A 19,183-nucleotide genomic window follows, 5' to 3' on the forward strand; every position below is an offset into this window, starting at 1 on the left:
GGCCTCTAGTCCATGAGATTTTTTTTTTCTAATGGGACCATTTGGGGGTAAGGGGGATGGGGATTTTTCTTTTATTAAGGTAAGTCTAAGATACAATGAAATTCGTTCTTTATAGTATACTGTGTATAGTATTCTGTGAGTTCTGATGAAGTCATTCAGTCATGAGTCAATCAAGATCTAGAACAGTCCATCACAACAATACATTTCCCCGTGTCCCCTTATATGCAACACCTCTCCCAACCCCTAATTCCAGGCAACTTCTGGTTTGTTTTCTGTTCCTAGAATTTTGCCTTTGCCATCATGTAAATGGAATCATATACTATGCAACCTTTTGAATCTGGTTTGTTTCACTTATTGCAATGCATGTGAAATTCATCCTTGCTGTAGTCTGCATCAGTTGTTGGTTCCTTTTGTTACTGCATAGCGTTCCATTTGTATGGATGTACCAGTGTGTTTATCCATTTCCCCACAGAGGGAAATTTGGGTTGTTTGCATTTTAGGGAAATTTTTTTTCTTTTTTTTCACTTACATGTGAACATAGGCTTTCATTTAACCAAGTAAACCCCTATGTATAGGATTGCTAGATCATATGGTATTGCCTTTAACTTCATAAGAAACTCCTATACTGTTTTCAAGGTGGCCGTACCATTTTGCATTCTCACCAACAATGTACAAATTTTCCAGTTGCTCTGTACTCTCACTGATAGTTGGTATTTAAAAAATTTTTTTAAAGACTTTTAGGCTTTCTTTTTTTTTTTTTTTTTTTTGGTTATAGTTTAATTGAGATAAAATTTACATGGCCATATAATTCATCCACTTAAGGTGTACAACTCCCTGGCTCGTAGTATATTCACAGAGCTGTATGTCCATTACCACAATCAATTTTAGAACATTTTCATCGTCCTAAAAAGAAACCTTATACCCATTAGCAGTCACTCTTCATTCCCACACAAACACTCCCTCCAGCCCCTGGAAACCACTAATCTTTCTGTCTACAAATCTGCCTTTTCTAGACACTTCATAGAAATGAAATAACACATTATGTGGTCTTTTGTGACTGCCCTCTTTCACTGAGCAAGTTTTCAAAGTTCATCTATGCTATAGCATTTATCGATACCCCATTGCCTTTATTGCTGAATAATATTCCATTTGGAGATATATTTTATTTACCCATTCATCAGTTAATGGACATTGGCATTGTTTCCATTTTTTGATTATTACAAATAATACTACTAAGAGCTTTCGGGTACAAGTTTTTAAATGAACATATGTTTTCATTCTAATAGTGGTATTTTACTGTAACTTTAATTTGCTTTTTCATGAAGCACCTTTGGCTCATCCCATTGAGGTCCTCCCACCTCATCGCACATGAGGCAGTCAGTGTCTCTTCTGTGACCCCTTAGGCCTCAGACCCTCAGCTCTGGGCTTCTTGGCAATCTACCCTGTCCAAACCTTATGTTGGAAGCCTTGTCTTCAGTCAGTAGCCTTGAGTGGAGTCCCTTTGATTTAAAATCATTATGTGGAATATATAAGGAGGAGTTTGTTGGCATATAAAGGATGAAGCATGACAACATAGTATTTGAGTACCCACTACTCAGCCAAAGAAATAGAATATTATCAGTACCTTAGAGCTGTCCAACCCATCATGAGCCCTTCCTAACTGGACACTTCCCCTTTCCCAATAAATAATCACTCTACTGAATTTTGTGTTAATCATTCTCTTGTTTTTCTATATAGTTTTACGACATATATATGAGTCATTATTGTTTAGTTTTACCTGGTTTCTTCTTTTAAAAAAATATTTTCTTTATTTATTAATGAGAGACACACAGAGAGAGAGAAGGGCAGAGACACAGGCAGAGGGAGAAGCAGAGAGCTCGACGTGGGACTCGATCCCGGGTCTCCAGGATCCGGCCCTGGGCTGAAGGCGGCGCTAAACCGCTGAGCCACCAGGGCTGCCCTTTACCTGGTTTCACACTTCCTAGAAATATAGTAATACAGAATATATGTACTTCTGTGATCTTTCTATTCAACATTATGATTTTGTAGGACCAGAGCTAACCTATAGAGGGTCTTCGTGCAGTTTTTAAAAATTTAAAAAGCACCCCTCCCTTCAGGGACAGGCATTCCTGTGCCAGTGTGCACAGCTGGCACACGGAACATGGAATAGATCTCAGTGCCTACTGAACCCTTGCCACAGCCTGCAATCACAGTCATACGTGGTAGCCTCATGTTCTTGAGATTTACCTTTGATGATAGTTCCAGCTGGGATTCATTCATTTGAATGGTGATTTCACTGCATGAATATACTTCAGTTGGTTTATCCATTGTATTGGGGGTGGATATATGAATTTTCCTGCCTGTAGGGTCAGTGTTGCTATGAGCATTCTTGCACTTGTTGGCTGGTGCACATGTAAAAATTATTTTTCTAAGGTTCATATCTAGAAGTGAAATCACTGGGTCATATTGTTGAACTTTATTAAGTAAAGCAGGGTGGTCATACCAAGTAGCACATCAACCAACAGCACACTGTTCCCTAACCTCACCATCACTTGGCTTAATAATTTTGCCAGTCTAGTGGGTATGAAATAGTATCTCATTGTGGTTTTAATTTGTCTTAGCCTGATTTAAAATGAGGCATCTTTTCTTGTTTTTATGAATCATTTGTGTTCCCTCATCTATGAAATGCCTAAATCATGCCCTTTGTCCAATTTTCAATTGAGTTGTTTGTCTTTTTCTTATAATATTTAGAAGTTCTTCATTCCAAGTCCTAATTGTTTTTGATGATATGTTTGGCAAATATCTTCTCCTAATTTGGAGCTTGAATTTACATCTGATTAATGGTCTTTTTTGAAAACATAAGTCCTTATATTTAATGTAGTAAAATTCATCAGTATTTATCTTTACACCTTCTGCTTTTTTGTATGTCTTAAGAAATTCTTCCCTATCCTAAAGTCATAAAGATATTTTCATATATATATTGACTTCTAAGCTTTATGGTTTTATTCCTTTCATATTTAAGTCTCTATTTGTCTTGAATTGATTTTTTTTTTTTGTTTTTGGTTCTTCTTCAAGAGCAAGAGCTATTATTAGCCCTTTACTCTTCCATATAAATTTCCATATAATTTTAGAATCAATTTATCAAGTTCCACAAAAAAATCCTATTGGAATTTCATTGAATCTGTGGATCACTTTGAAGAACATCAGCATATTTTCAATATTGAATATAGTAACCATAGTCATAGTACATATCTCTGTTTAACTAGGTCATCTGCAAGGTCTTTCAATAAAGTTTTACAACGGGCATGTACAATTTTTGATAGATTTATTCCTAGGTGCTTTATTTATTTTTTTATATTTGTTTATTATTTATGATAGACATAGAGAGAGAGGCAGAGACACAGGAGGAGGGAGAAGCAGGCTCCATGCCAGGAGCCTGATGCAGGACTCGATCCCGGGACTCCAGGATCGCACCCTGGGCCAAAGGCAGGCGCTAAACCACTGAGCCACCCAGGGATCCCCTCCTAGGTGCTTTATATTGTTGTTTTGTTAAATGGTATTTTTAAAAATTGAAGTATAATTAACATACAGTATGTATTAGTTTCAGGTATACAATATATGATTCAACAATTCTGTATGGGATCCCTGGGTGGCGCAGCGGTTTGGCGCCTGCCTTTGGCCCAGGGCGTGATCCTGGAGACCCGGGATCGAATCCCACGTCGGGCTCCCGGTGCATGGAGCCTGCTTCTCCCTCTGCCTGTGTCTCTGCCTCTCTTTCCCTCTCTCTCTGTGTGACTATCATAAATAAATTAAAAAAAAATTTAAAAAAGAAAAAAAAATCTTTAAAGAAAACAATTCTGTATGTTACTCAGTGGTGATCATGTTAAGTGTATTCTTAATCCCCTTGATCTATTTCACTTCAAAATGACATCTTTTAAAAATTACATTTCCTAGGGGCACCTCAGTTGGTTGGGTGTCCAACTCTTGGTTTCAGCTCAGGTAATGACCTCAGGGTTATAAGATTGAGCCCATGTTGAGCTCCACACTCAGCGCCAAGTCTGCTTAAGATTCTCTCTCTCCCCCTCTCTCTGCCCCTCCCCCTGCTCATGCATGCTCTCTCCCTTTCTCTCTAAAAAAATAATTTTTTAAAAAAAACTACATTTTCTAACTGATTGTTGCTGTTGTATACAAATGTCGTTGTCTTTGGGGTAATGATTTTGTACCAGAAAGCTTGCTAAAAGTCAAGTAATTTTGGTTCTTTAGTGTTTTCCAAATAGGGAAATATACCATCTATGGATAATGACAGCTTTATTTATTCCCTTTTGATCTGTATACCTTCCCCCATCCCTTTTCCCTGATACACTGCACTGGCCAGGATATGTGGTACAACAAAGAAAAGAAATGTTGGTAGCGGGCACCCTTGCCTTAATCCTGATACTAGAGGGAATGCTTTCACCAGCCATCATTTAGTTTTATGTTTCCTTTAGGTTTTTTCATAGATGCCCTTTATTGGGTTAAAGAAATTTCTTTTTATTCCTATCTTGCTAATAAATGTTTAATTAATGTTATATTATTCATACAAATTTTGTTTTCATGACTTATCTTTTTTTTAACTAAAAGAGTTGGCGATTTTATTTCCACATTTCACAATACAAATGAATATTGCTTTTTTTTTTATTTTTTTGGTCCCACTACTCCCCTACCAAAACCATTCTCTCTTTGATAGGAAGGGGGAGCAAATCTTCCTTGTCATGCTGTGAGAAAACACCCAGAATCACAGCACCATGATCTCCTGGTGAAGTAGAACAAGTAATAAAAAAATGGAAATAAAGAGGCTCCCCTCTCTCCTTATCTGTCTGGTGGAGTAATTCCCAGCCAAGTGGGCACCATCACAGTATGGGTGGGAGGTCTCATCATAGGGGGTCCAGGCATCATTGGCATGTGGCCTCCCTTAGGCAGTCTCATTTCAGGAGCAGGTCCCACTGGCATCATCCCAGAAGGAGGAGGAGGACCCATCATTGGCATCACGGGAAGGTCCCCCACATGGGATGCTGGCATCATACCAGGGGAAGGAGGACCCAGGGGTTGGTGGGCAGGTGGGATCACTGCCCCCACAGGAGGAGAAGCAGCAAATGAAGTAGGAGGTGGCTTTCCTTGTTGAAATGCAGCAATTGTCCTGTTGATAAGGCTCTGAGCCTGCTTTCCCATCCATTTCTGATAGTCTTTCACATTTGCTTTGTGTTTCCTACCACTGTCTCCCTCCCAGATGGAGAATCATGAGGGACGAATGTGTCACAGCAGTTACGTTAAAACTTAGACATGTTGCTCTGTAGGTCATTGGCCACTCCGTCTCGCACCAACCAAAAATGACCTCCATGTCTTTTTCAGTCCGTTTTTGCAAGGTACATTCTTCAGGAATTTTTACATATTTTTAAGTTTTCAGACTTATCAACACAAAGGTGTCCATAATAACCTTTTTAAAAAATATCTGTTGCATCCATAGTTATAGTAGTCACTTTTTCCCTTACAATGGCAATTTTTGTCGCTTTCTTTTTTTTTTTTTTTTAAGATTTTCTTTATAACTAATCTCTGCACTCAACATGGGGCATGAACTCACAACCCCAAGATCAAGAGTCACATGCTCTTCCAGCTGAACCAGTCAGGCACCACTTTTCTTTTTTTTATTGATTAATCGCAGCAGAGGCTTGTCAGTTTCATTAAATTGTTCAGAAAATGTTTGTCTTGGTCAATACTCTCAATTGTATGATTGCTTTTACCTCATTAATTTCTGCATCTATGTTTATGATTTCCTTTCTTCTTTTTCTTTTTAAGTCTTATCTGCTATAACTTTTTCTAACTTTTCAAGTTCTATACTTGGGCCATTAATTTTGAGCATTTCTTCTTTTCTAATGGAAGTATCTAAGGATAGATATTTCCCTCAAGCATCCATCCCTTTAGCTATACCACAAGTTTTGACACATAATTATTTTGCTATCACTCAATTCTAAATGTGATAGATTTGTCGATTTTCCCTTGTAGTTTAATTTTCACTCTGTTATATTGGGTATAAACAAATTTATAATTGTTATATTTTTCTGGTGATTCATAACTTTTATCATTGTGTCCTGACCCACTTTTTGCCTTCTTTTCTATCTTATATGATAATACAGCTATACCACATTTCTTTAGTCTTTGCCTAATATACATTTTTTTCTCTTTGAATTATAATATCTATGTATCCTTATTTTGAGATGTGTCTCATATAAATAGCTAAATTTTATTATCTTTTTTATCTTTGTCTTTTAACTGAAGGATTTCATTTATTGTGATTACTGGTATATTTGGATTAATTCTACTATGTTAGTTTGTGCTATTTGTCCTATCCTTTTTTGTTCTTCTTCTCCTTTCTTTTTTTTTTTTTTTGTTCCTCCAGCTTATTTTTATTTTGATAAAATATACCCGTAAATTAGGGTTATCTTTTAAAGATTTATTTTTATTTTTTAATAAATTTATTTTTTATTGGTGTTCAATTTACCAACATACAGAATAACACCCAGTGCTCATCCCGTCAAGTGCCCCCCTCAGTGCCCGTCACCCATTCACCCCCACCCCCTGCCCTCCTCCCCTTCCACCACCCCTAGTTCGTTTCCCAGAGTTAGGAGTCTCTATGCTCTGTCTCCCTTTCTGATATTTCCCACACATGTCTTCTCCCTTCCCTTATATTCCCTTTCACTATTATTTATATTCCCCAAATGAATGAGAACATAAAATGTTTGTCCTTCTCCGATTGACTTACTTCACTCAGCATATACCCTCCAGTTCCATCCATGTTGAAGCAAATGGTGGGTATTTGTCGTTTCTAATGGCTGAGGAATATTCCATTGTATACATAGACCACATCTTCTTTATCCATTCATCTTTCGATGGACACCGAGGCTCCTTCCACAGTTTGGCTATTGTTCTTCTCCTTTCTTGTAAAAGATTTTAATTAATTGAGGTTTGTCTTTTGTTTCTGTTGTTCTTTGGCTTAAATTTAGGAGAATATAACTGCTTATAATCTATAGTCTCTATGTCTGTTTTTCATTGCTTGCCTTAAATATATTAGCACAAATACTTTACCATTTCAAAAGTTAATAATTTTACTTTCCTCATGAATCATATAAGAACCTTAGATTATTTTTATTCTGATCATCATCCTCTCAATATACATGCTATTGTTATCCAGTATTTTAGGTCTCTCTTTTTTTAAACTGTACAGTCTATATATTACTAATAGTTTTAGTCAAGTGATTTTTGCTTGAGTATACCCACATATTTACCACTCTATTTATGCATGATATGTTCTTACATCTCAGGCCTTCCATTTGGGTCATTTTCTTTTTCCTTGATCTCCGTGCGTTTGAACTTTTCTTTGTTGAGGCCTTTTAATAGCTTCTCTCTGAGAATGGGCTCTAACTTTACTTCTTGGGCATCATTTGTGAGGCTGGTTTGAAAGCACAGTGATCCAAGTGATTTGCTGCCTTGAAGCTGGAAAGGGTAACTATCAGATAAGGCAGACTGTTAAATAGGAAATGTTTCAGCCACATCAAGGGGCCCTGCTCCCAGGCATTATGGGGATTCTGTTATCTTTTACAGATAAAGGAAGCCAGATACGTGCATCAAACTTACCTGCAAGAATCTTAACATCCTTTAATCTGACCAAATGATGTAAAGCAATTTAATAAAAGAAATCTCACTGCATTTTGGGCTGAAGACTGGAATTTTTTTTTATAATACAAGGTTGCTTTAATATTCTAATAAAACCATTTCCAAAACTTCTCCTCCTGATTCCCTCAGCCTCCATAAGAAACATCTGTTTTTTATGCCTGCCTGGCATCTAATCTTTCTTTTTCTGATCACATTACTCTAATTTTCTATTGACAGAATATCCTTTCTTTATTCTTGCCCGTGTAATTGGAAAGGATGAGCTCCCTGATTCTAGAGATCGCCTGACTCAGGTGTGGCACATCAGGGCATTCCATGCCCTGGACCATAGGAGTGGACACTTGACCCTGGACAGGCAGAGATCATTCCTGAAGTGAGGTCATGAAACCATAGACAGTAAGGATCCTATGAGTAAAGCAACATATGAGAAGCCTAAGCAATCTTGGTCTTGACGTAGCAGATGGAACAGGGGAAGCCTACACCATGTTTACCCTAAGATTCTTTAATAATGGCTCAGTTTGTCTAAAGGGCTATATTAGTCTCTTATTGCTGCTGTAACTACCACAAATTCAGTAGCTTAAAACAACATAAATTTATGTTCTTACAGTCCTGGAGATAGAGCTGAATCCTTCTGGAGGCTCTAAGACAGTTTCCTTGCCTTTTCCAATTTCTAGAGGCTGTCTGAATTCCTTGGCTCATGGCCCTACTTAACATCTTCATCTTTGACTGTCCCATCCGCTTCTATTACAATGACCCTTGTGATTACATTGAGCCCACCTAAATAACCCAGCACAATCTCCCCATCTCAAGATTCATAATCTAATCATATGCGCAAACTCCCTTTTACCTTGTAAGGTAACCTATTCATAGGTTCTGAGATAAGGAACAAGGATATCTGGGGGGGGGGGGGGGGGTGCAGGCATGGATGGGATCCACCATGAGTTAAATGTACATTGGAGGCGAAGTGACCTCCTGACAAAAACTGAGTAAAAGAGACAGTTAATGGTCCAAGGACAATGATTTGGTATGAATGGGAATCCCTTTAATTCAGCAGGAAATGTCTTGCTGATTTTAATTTTTAAATAGGGAGACCTTGGATTATTTCTAAGAACTAGTATCAGAAATCTGATGAGGAGGTGATAAGAAGAGAGGTTGTTTCACAACAAACTGTGAGACATTTAGAACACAAGCTGGTATGGCTTTGTAGCCACATAGCAGAGTGGCATCCACATGGGGATTTTTGGGGAAAGAGCCATGCCTTATGTCTAGATCTCATGTTATTGGATTGTTTGGCTCGAAAAAAGACTCTAATGATGATGGCTTCAAAGTGGTTAACTTTTGAGGGTATTTTTTTCCAGGCCATAATACACTTCAAGGACTCAAGGGAAGAGAAAGGGGTGAAAGAGACAAGGCAACCCCACTGCCAGGGCTGCAGATGCTTCTGCTCCAATGCCAGGACTGCTTGGACATCGGGGTGCTCCCCGGGTCACTCCACAAGCATAAATGGAGGAACAACAGGCAGACAAATGGCAGGAGGAGTTGGCTTGGTGAGCGGTTTCAGACTTTGCCTGTGCTCCTGGTCCTCAGAGCTTGTGTGTGTGAGGGAACGAGGGCATGAGGGATGGTTTTGTCCTCTGGAGTAGGCTTCTGAGTGAGGCTTTTCTGTTTGTCCCCAAATTGATGCTTAGATTCAATTACAGAGTCAAAAAGCAGTAAGGCCACACTCTAAAGAGAACAGACCACCATCAAGTCGCAGGCCAGGTGGTAGACTGGCCTTTCTAACACTGGTCGTGGCCTCAAGCCAGACTTCCACCCCCACGGCCTCCCCAGAGGGGCAGAAGGGCTTGGTCAGAACTAGGATTTCGGGCCCATCGCTCCAGAGCCCCTGGAGCCTGGCAGTCAGGGAGAGGGGGCATCCCAGAGGAGTAGGGCCCCCTCCACTAGAGGGCCGCGGTGCCCTGGGGGCCGCGTCAGGTCCCTCGAGGCACAAAGGCTGGCCAAATGGAGAAGCCCACTGAAGACCTGAGCCTGGGCGGCTCGGGGCCCGCCACCCCGGGTCTGGCCTCGGGGGCTGGACACACGAGGGGGCCGCTACTGCGCTGCGACCTGAGGGCGCCCACAGCCAGGCGGCGTGGAAGGTTCTAGAAGGATGGCGGGACACACGCATCCCCCAGCATCTCGCTCTCTCGGGAGCCGCCCCGGACGTGGCTGCGAGTGTGTGGTGCGCAGGGAAGGTGCGCAGGGAAGGTGCGCAGGTTGCCCCCGCCCGGACGCCCGCGGCCGGTGACATGGGGGTGACACCTGCCTTTGCACGTCCATGGTGAGCCCCAGCTGAAAGGACACGGCCGTAAAGGAAAGTCTCTGGGGGGAACATATGCCAACTTGTAAAAATAACAGCGGTTATTTTTAGATGATAATTAAAAGCGACCTTTTTAGTGCTTAAGAGAAAAAGGGTGGGGGGATGCCTGGGTGGCTCAGTGGGTTAGCGCCGCCTTCGGCCCAGGGCGTGATCCTCGAGACCCGGGATCGAGTCCCATGTCGGGCTCCTTGCATGGAGCCTGCTTCTCCCTCTGCTTCTCTCTCTCCTTGTGTCTCTCGTGAATAAATAAATAAAATCTTTAAAAAAAAAAAAAAAGCTGGAGAGCGATGCGGCCCCTCGGGCGGTGAGGGCCCGCAGCCGTGACAGCTAAATGGTTTTGGGGTTTGTTTTTGTTTTTTGTTTTTTTTTTTTTTTTTTTTTTTTTTTTACTCCACGGAATTAGGATTGCTCAAAAATGCTGACGATGAATTGCTGGTAAGAACAGATGACGCAGGGATCCCTGGGTGGCGCAGCGGTTCGGCGCCTGCCTTTGGCCCGGGGCGCGATCCTGGAGACCCGGGATCGAATCCCACATGGGGCTCCCGGTGCATGGAGCCTGCTTCTCCCTCTGCCTGTGTCTCTGCCTCTCTCTCTCTGTGACTATCATAAATAAATAAATTATAAAAAATAAAATGGAATAAACGTAAAAGAGAAAGGGGGGAAAGAAGAGAAGAAAATGAAACCCTCAGCTAAGCTCAGTTGTGAGCTTTGGAGCAAATCAGCTGAAAGGAAGGAATGGGGTGCAGTGAGGGTTACTGGCGCTCAGCGGGCTCCAATTACAGCCCAGTGGCAAATAAAACTAGTTTGGCAATCATTTTGGACTTCAGACAAAAGGACAGCATTCTTGCCTTCTCCGGTCTGGGGGCTGTGAGAGAAGCTGCAGTCCTCCAGGGAGGAGGGAGTAGAAAGGTGCCTTGTTTTAATGTTACTGTTAGGGGTGGGGGTGGTGGGGGTGGTGCTGGCGGTGAGCAGAATGAATAGAAGGGGAAAGAAAGCCAAAGAACCCTTCCTTTGTGCTTTTTGAGCAGGAGAGCTTCCTATCTTCGGGCTTGGTGGACGCCACCTGGTGGGCAAACAGCCGGCTCCACTCAGCCGGCAATTGTGGCTGCCGGCCTTGGGCATTGCCTCTTTCCTTTGCCTCACCTGCCAAATGCAGGGCCTAAATGCTGTTTTAGTTTAGGGAGCCATCAGCGGGGTAGAGGCAGCAGCTGAACCGTGCGGGTGGGAAGTGGCCCAGGAGCACCAGGGCCCCCCGGAGAGCTAGGATAGACCTGGGGACCTCAGCAGCTGCCAGGCTCCAGGCAGGAGTCTGGAACCAAAGAGGCAGAGAAGACTGGGGGGCGGCCCACAGCTCTCGGTGGTTAGCAAGAAGCCGAGGGTCTGCAATCAGGGCCATCTGATAAGGCAGGATGGATCTTTTTGGTCCTTAAGACCGAAGCCTGACATTTAGGAGGTCATGATTATTCAAGACAGTGACACCAGCGAGCAGAAACACAGTGGCGAGATTCATTCTGAGCAGGGACCTCCAGTCCTCTGACCATTTGTATTTTATTACACTGGGTGTGCCTTCTGGGCCTGGAGAAGGTTTGGGCGGACCACAGCAGTCTGCGTAGAAGGAATATTTCAGGCTATCTGAATTTTTTTAAGTTGAGGTATAATTGACATAACACCATAGTAGTTTCAGATGTACCACATGATTTGGTATTTGTATATATTGCAAACAACCACCACAATAACTCTAGTTAACATCTGTTGCATAGTTACAATTTTTGTGATGAGAACTTTTAAGATTTTTTGTGATGAGAACTTTTAAGATTTCTTCTAATCTTAGCAATCTTCAATATAGGATTATTAACTATAGTCACCGTACTGTACCTCACTTTCCAGGACTGATTTATTTTATAACTGGAAGCCCATATCTTATTACCTCTTTTACCCATTTTTCCCACTTCCCAGCCCCCTGCCAATCTGTTCTCTGTATTTATGAGCTTAGATCTTGTTTTTAAGATTCCACATATAAGTGAGATCACACAGTATTTATCTTTGTCTGACTTATTTCACTTAGCATACTGCCCTCAAGGTCCATCCATGTCATTGCAAATGGCAAGATTACCTCTTTTTATGGCTGAATAAAAATCCATTGTGTATATATGCTATGTTATTATTTATTTATTTATTTATTTATTTATTTATTCATGATAGACAGAGAGAGAGGAGAGAAAGAGAGAGAGAGAAGCAGAGACACAGGAGGAGGGAGAAGCAGGCTCCATGCTGGGAGCCGGACATGGGACTCGATCCCAGGACTCCAGGACAGCGCCCTGAGCCAAAGGCAGGCGCCAAACCGCTGAGCCACCCAGGGATCCCCTATGCTATGTTTTCTTTATCCATTCATCCACTCATGTTGTAGGTAGCTTCTGTGTCTTGGCTATTGTAAATAACACTGCAGTGAACATGGGAATGCATATACCTGTTTGAGTTAGTGTTTTCATTTTCTTTAGATAAATATCTAGAAGTTGGAATTGCTGGGTCATATGGTAGTTACACTGTTAATTTTGTTGTTTTTTTGAAGAAGTTCCATACTGTTTTCACAGTGGCTACACCAATTATATTTCCACCGACAGTGTACGAATTTTCCCTTTTCTCCATATCCTTGCCAACACTTATTATTTCTTGTCTTTTTGATATTCGCCAAGGTAACAGATGTGATGTGATATCTCATTGTGGTTTTGGTTTGCATTTCCCTCAAGATTAGTGATGTTGAGCATCTTTTCATATACCTGTGGGCCACCTGAATGTGTTCTTTAGAAAAACATCTCTTCAGGTCTTCTGCCTATTTTTAATTCTTTAATTTTTAATTTTTAGATTATTTACTTTAGCTCACACACATGAGCAGGGGGGAGGGGCAGAGGGAGAGAGAGAAGGTGAGAAGCAGACTCCCATCGATTGAGCAGGGAGCCTGACATAGGCCTCAATCTAATGACCCTGAGATCATGACATGAGCCAAAATCAAAGTCAGATGTTCAACTGACAGAGCCACCCAGGCACCCCTCATCTGCATAGTTTTAAATCTGATTGTGGTGGGGTTTTTTGTTATTGTGTTTTATGAGTTGCTTATGTATTTTGTATATTAATTCCCTACCAAATATATGATTTACAAATGTTTTCTTCCATTTGGTAGGTTGCCTTTTCATTTTATTGATGGTTTCCTTTGCTGAGCAGAAGCTTTTTAGTTTGATACAGTCCCACTTTGTTTCTGCTTTTGTCACCTTTGCTTTTGATATCAAATCTAAAAACTCATTGCCAAGACTTATGTCAAAGAGCTTACTGCCTATATTTTTTTCTAGGAGTTTTATGGTTTCAGGTCTTACATTCAAACCTTTAATTCATTTTGAGTTAATTTTTGTGTATGGTGTAAGATAGTGGGCCAGTGTCATTTGAATTGAGTTTATGACGTTTACAATCAAGAGAATCCTAAAGAATATAGTTGCTCAATCCTATTGCAAAGGACTATGGAGAGTCCAGTGGGCACAAATAAAGAGGCAGTAAGTAAAGTGGTAAGAAAGGTGATCACTCTACCTATCTTCCCATAGCCCCTTCTAAGGGACTATCCTGCCTAGAATATCCTATTGAAGGTGTGGATCTAAGCATGTTATTTCAACCTGAAACTTGGTCAAAAGCAGATGCTTGACCCCAGGATAGGCAGGATAGGTTAGATTACATTGCCTTAACAAGTGTCACCCACAGTGTTAGTGGCTTAGAAGAATATGGTGGGTAGGATGCTTGGGGGTTCAGTGGTTGAGCGTCTGCCTTTAGCTGAGGGCATGATCCCAGGGTCCTGGGATCAAGTCCTACATCAGGCTCCAGGGATCCTTTACCTATGTCTCTGCCTCTCTCGCCGTGTCTCTCATGAATAAATAAATAAAATCTTAAAAAAATAGAAGAGAAGAAAATGGTAGGGAAAGGAGTGATGAACATAGGGGGTTATTTCCTGATCATACTCCATGTCCATGACATGCCAGGTTGGGCTCCTCTCCAAACTGTCTTCAATTTCAGATAGGTTGAAGGGGCACCCACCTACTGTGGCATTGCTGGTCACTACAATAAAGGAACAAAATGGCCAAGATAATACAAGGTTGAATTGTCCAATCAGACTCACAGGGATCATAGATTTTACCCAGTACTAAAATGTCTTAATAAGGCAAAAGATATAGGCAATCCCAAGACACAAATGAAACATGGAGAAACTTGGGACCACCAGTGTGTTTTTCCCTTTCTGTATTAGGACACATTTTTGTTCAGATTTAGAATTTTAAGGAAGGCTTCACTTAGAAAAAGGGAGACTTTAGCTATGACATACCTACAGTTTATACTCTAATCATTACATAGCTGACAGTTTTCTGGTGGGCCATGCCCCGTAAATGCCTAAATTTCAGATTTGTTTACCTTAAGCAACCTAGATAAACCTCCTGCTAAACACATTCTCTAAGTGATGATTCTCTATTATCTGTTATCAGGTAGTGTACTCAGCACATTTACAAAGAATAATTCCTTTCTTTTAATCCCACATACTACCCGGTTGTATCTTAAGGAGAAGGAGAACTGGTTGCAGGCCAGTTGCTAACCTCTTCTTTTCCAGTGATGAATAATGCCTTGGCTTAAAGGCTTCCAGGTGGAAATTAAGCATATCACTTCTATTCACATTTCACTGGCTAAAGCAAGTCACATGGATCAAGGTGATGGCAAAATATAATCCTTCCTCAGGAAGGGGAACCAGATATTGTTGAACAGTTTTATAGTCCACCACAGGCAGCCAATCCATAGTCAGAAAGGGGAACCCTGACAAACAAATTTGCCTTGTATTAGGGTAATGCTAATTCCTGAAACAGATAAATCTCTCAATTTCAAGTGTTTACACAAAGAATATTCATTTCTTTTTCACCTTATAATTCAACATGATGGTTGGCAAGTAGTTCTCTACATGATAATTCAGGATCCTAGTGTCCTTCCGTGTCATTACTCTACTACCCTTTATGGCCTTAGAGTTCTCTTCCAGCTAGCTAACAGGAAAAGAGAAGATGGAGAAGTGAGAACAGGTGCTTCTTAAGAGCTTTGGTTCATAAGTGAGACACACAGTTTCACCTACATGCAAGGTTGACTGTATTCGTAGACTGTACAACTACTTCCCAAACACAACTCTACATGATGGAAAGGAACAAAATCTCTGGCAGAAGCCAGCCATCTCAGCTGTAAGCATTAAGAAATGAGGCCAGAAAGATCTTTGTCTTGGAAATTTCAGCTAGCAAACACTAAAGGAATTTTCCAATTTGTGTTGGAGCTATAGCTAAAGGAATAAATGTATCAGTTAGAATTGGGTTGAATTGTGAATGGGGGAGGAGGACAGTAAGCTTTAAAAATAAGCTTGGGTTTTTGTTGTTTTTAATTTTATTTATTTATTCATGAGAGACAGAGAGAGAGAGAAAGAGAAAGAGAGAGGCAGAGACATCAGGAGAAGCAAGCTCTCCCAGGACCCCAGGGTCACACTCTGAGCCAAAGGCAGATGCTCAACCACTGACCCACCCAGGTGCCCCAAGAAGTTTTTTTTTTCATTTGTTTAAAGTCCAAAAATGAGCATCCCAAGGCTATGGAGTGACTTGCTCCATAAAGATCTCAGGGATCCAGGCTTCTTTTATCTTGTTTTAGGTAGCGCGGCCTCCATTCTCAAGGAATGGCTTCTTCCTGGTCCCCAGTAATGATTCCAATGTCCAGTTATCTGCCTATAATATAACTAACAAGACAGCACAAAGAAGAGTATAAAGGGTTCATATCTCCTATCATTTTCCTTGAAAGGTTCTTGGAAACTACCCTAAGTTGGTTTCATTAAGTGGGAACACCACTTATGTTTATATTCCACTGGCCAGAACATAGCCATATGATCAACTTCAGATGCAAGAGAGATAGAAAATGTCTTTATTCTGGTAGGCCAAGCAGTTAACAAGTTAACTGGTAGGGAAAGAACTGCTTTTTTTTTTTTTTTTTTTTAGAAAGTCTAATGAATGGGATTGGTCACAAACAGCTGGGCTCTTTGCATATTAACCTTGATAAGAAAGAGTTAAAGAGCATTCAGTTGCTTTTCACAATAAAATCACAGAAGATTTGAATCTTTCCCTGTTGTATAAAAGAACATGATTGTGGGAATACAGGAGAGAAAGAGAAAGGTCTTGGTGGACTAGGGATCTGAGTACAAAGGATTATCGGTTTCCTAGGACCCCTGTAAGGACAATAAACTGAGTGGCTTGAACAACAGAAATGTGTTGTCTCACAGTTCCAGAGGCTAGAAGTCCAAGATCAAGGTGTTGGGATGGTTGATTCCTCCTCAGGGCTCTGAGGGAAGGATCTATTAGGTCCAGCTCTCTGGCTTGCAGATGGCTGTCTTCTGCCTATGTTACTTTTTATCATCTTTCCTCAACACACGTCTGTTTCTGTGTCCAAATGTCCCCTTTCCTATAAGGATCGTGTCACATTAGATTAGGGCTTATCCTGTTTGCTTATCCAAGTTAAAAGTCTGCCACATTTGTTCAGGGCACTTTGGAGAATGTGACTACGAGGAAGCACTCTTGCCTGCTTATCCCACTCTCAAAGCAAACCTGGAGAGTAAATGTTCCTGAAGCATCCCTCAGCCATTTCCAGATGATGACATGTTGGTGGGTAAATGTGACTTCCTCACGCCTGGTTGGGACAGCTCTGAGGTGTGTCCCTCATGTCATCTCCATATTCCCCAGCAGCTTCTACCACCACTTGCCCACAGTGCTAGCACATGCCTCATTGACTTCCTCCCCTTCTGACCTCACATCCCCACTCCCTCTCTGGTGTTTCCTGGGGTTACCTCCCAAATAAACTACTTGTGATCAAACTCTCGCTTGAGGGCTTGCTACTAGATGATCCAAAACTCAGACAGTGACCAAAACTCTGAAAATTTAAACTGAAATCCAAGAGCTTTCTTAGTATGCTTAGGAAAAACTACCTCGATAGTCTTAATTTATGTCTATTAATGTCTTTGATAACCCCTCTGTGGTGGAGAACAATCTGTATCAAAGTCTCTTGTTTCATTCATGGGCTTTCAGCATTAAATTTGAAAAGGTGGAAACAACAAACAATTGTATTTTCAAAGTTCATTTTTTTCTTTGCTCCCTGCTAGCACCTTAAAACAGATGGTATCCATTCAAATGAAAATGAGGTATAAAAGTGATTTTTATTAAAATTAACATTCAATTTAAGTTTTGCTTTATTATGCATACCACAAATAACTGTGTGAGTTCCCTGTAAATAGGTTGTATATATGACATAATTCATAGTTATTCGTGCTCTACCAATTACATTGAAATTATGACTGGAGTTACCATAGAACCTCAATAATCATTACTATGTAATTTGCAGTTTTCCGGATTGGGGAGCTCTTTGGAAGCTGCAAGTAACTAGCCAATTGTTTTTAGAGAGTACAGTAATGACTGTTATTACTGAGGAGTTGAATGAAGCTCCTTTTTATGCCCTGAAGATTACTTGATAATTACACTTGATGCTATCATTAAAAAAAAAAAGTCAGCAACAGATAAACAGACAGCAAACTAACTATAATAACCGTCCAATAATGTGGGCCAATATTGTTGGCTGTGAAAATTAGCACAATCTGCCATTGATTTTTATTTCTCTAATGGGAACACCTGCATATACAAGTACACTTAATTAGATGGATTGCCTTGCCTCATGAATGGCATTAGAAGAACAATAAGTAAAATTAAAGGGAAGATTTCTGAGATGTTGTTTATTATGTGGAAGTACAATAGGCCACAAAGATGACTCAAAAGAAGGCAGCCCCCTACCTTGCCTCACCCAAAACAAACCTAGTGCCATCTGCCCTTCAAAATCCTTCTTGAATTTGGTGCTCTGATAATCCCAACATTTCCTTTCAGTAACCTGACCTTGGACGAGAATGTGTTACTGTGGCCCACTTCTCAGAAAATCTTTATTTTCTATAGATGAAGCCCATTAAAAGATTTCAAGCCCATTATAAGAAACACTTGAAAACAGTATGTCTCTTAGGCTTCTTTCCCTCTTAAAGTAGGCCATAGTAAGCTTTTCCCAGACATTTTTTATGCAGGGAAACACTTCTAAGAACTGACCCTAGGCTAAAGTATCAGGGATTCAAAGTTTGCTTGGAGTCCCATTAACCTCCTTTTCCCTTTCTCCTCCTCTCTCCTTTAGGCATTCAGAGCGTGTCTGAGCAAAGCTTATTTTTATGATAGGATCTTGGGCCCTCCCTGTGTACCTTGCCCATTGATAATTGTTCTGGAAGATTACCTCTAGGGAGAAAATGAAAGACTTTTCTTCCCATCTTAAATATCTTAGTCACAGCAAGGGCCTAGTGGCTTCTGAAATCTGATGTCACAGGCTGTACCTTATCAAGTTACCCTCCTGCAATTGTGGGTGTAGCCAGAGAAAGTGCCCACTATCCTGCCTTCCCTGCTGGAAGAATGGAATTTCTGGTCCCAAAACAGGCACAATGACAGCTACAAGACAGTCTTTGACATGCTTATTTTCTGTAGCAGCTCCTCCAAAGTAAAAGCTCCTGCCTTTCACTGGTAGGTTGCCTTGGGAACCACCTTATTAAGTCAGTTAAGATCTTTGTTCGTATTTTGTCTTGCTGCTCGTATTGGCTCCTATTTCTAATTTTAATAAGACACCAGCCAGCTCAATGAAATGGCTCTCTTATATTTTTATTCAACTGATAATCTCCAGCTGCTTTATGACAAAACCATTTTATTTAATGGTCTCCAAAAGCACCCCATAAAATGCTTCATGAGTCCTTTCTTGGGACCATTGTAGCAAAACCTACTAGACTTTCAAAATTCCTGGGGCCAAAGTCTTATCTACTTCTAGTGGTTGCCGGGTGGTGGGAATACTACCTGTAGAAACTATTGGCTGTGTGGATGAAATGACAGGTTGATAAAATGGATAGAAAGGCTCAGGTAGACACACTGGGGTACTGCCCAGCGGCTCCTTTCTCAAGAAACCTCCTTCCATACCCTTTTCCAGAGAGTTAGGTCGCTGGCAGCTGAATCAGTT

General features: G+C 40.9%; 1 pseudogene; it reads right to left on the reverse strand.

Annotated features, from left to right (window-relative positions):
- Positions 1–4,002: 4,002 nt before the first annotated feature.
- Positions 4,003–5,321, reverse strand: LOC112916522 (U1 small nuclear ribonucleoprotein C-like; annotated as a pseudogene).
- Between the last annotated feature and the right edge of the window lie 13,862 nt (positions 5,322–19,183).

This window comes from Vulpes vulpes, chromosome 3 (genome assembly GCF_048418805.1).
Source record: "Vulpes vulpes isolate BD-2025 chromosome 3, VulVul3, whole genome shotgun sequence".
Taxonomy (NCBI): Eukaryota; Metazoa; Chordata; class Mammalia; order Carnivora; family Canidae; genus Vulpes; species Vulpes vulpes.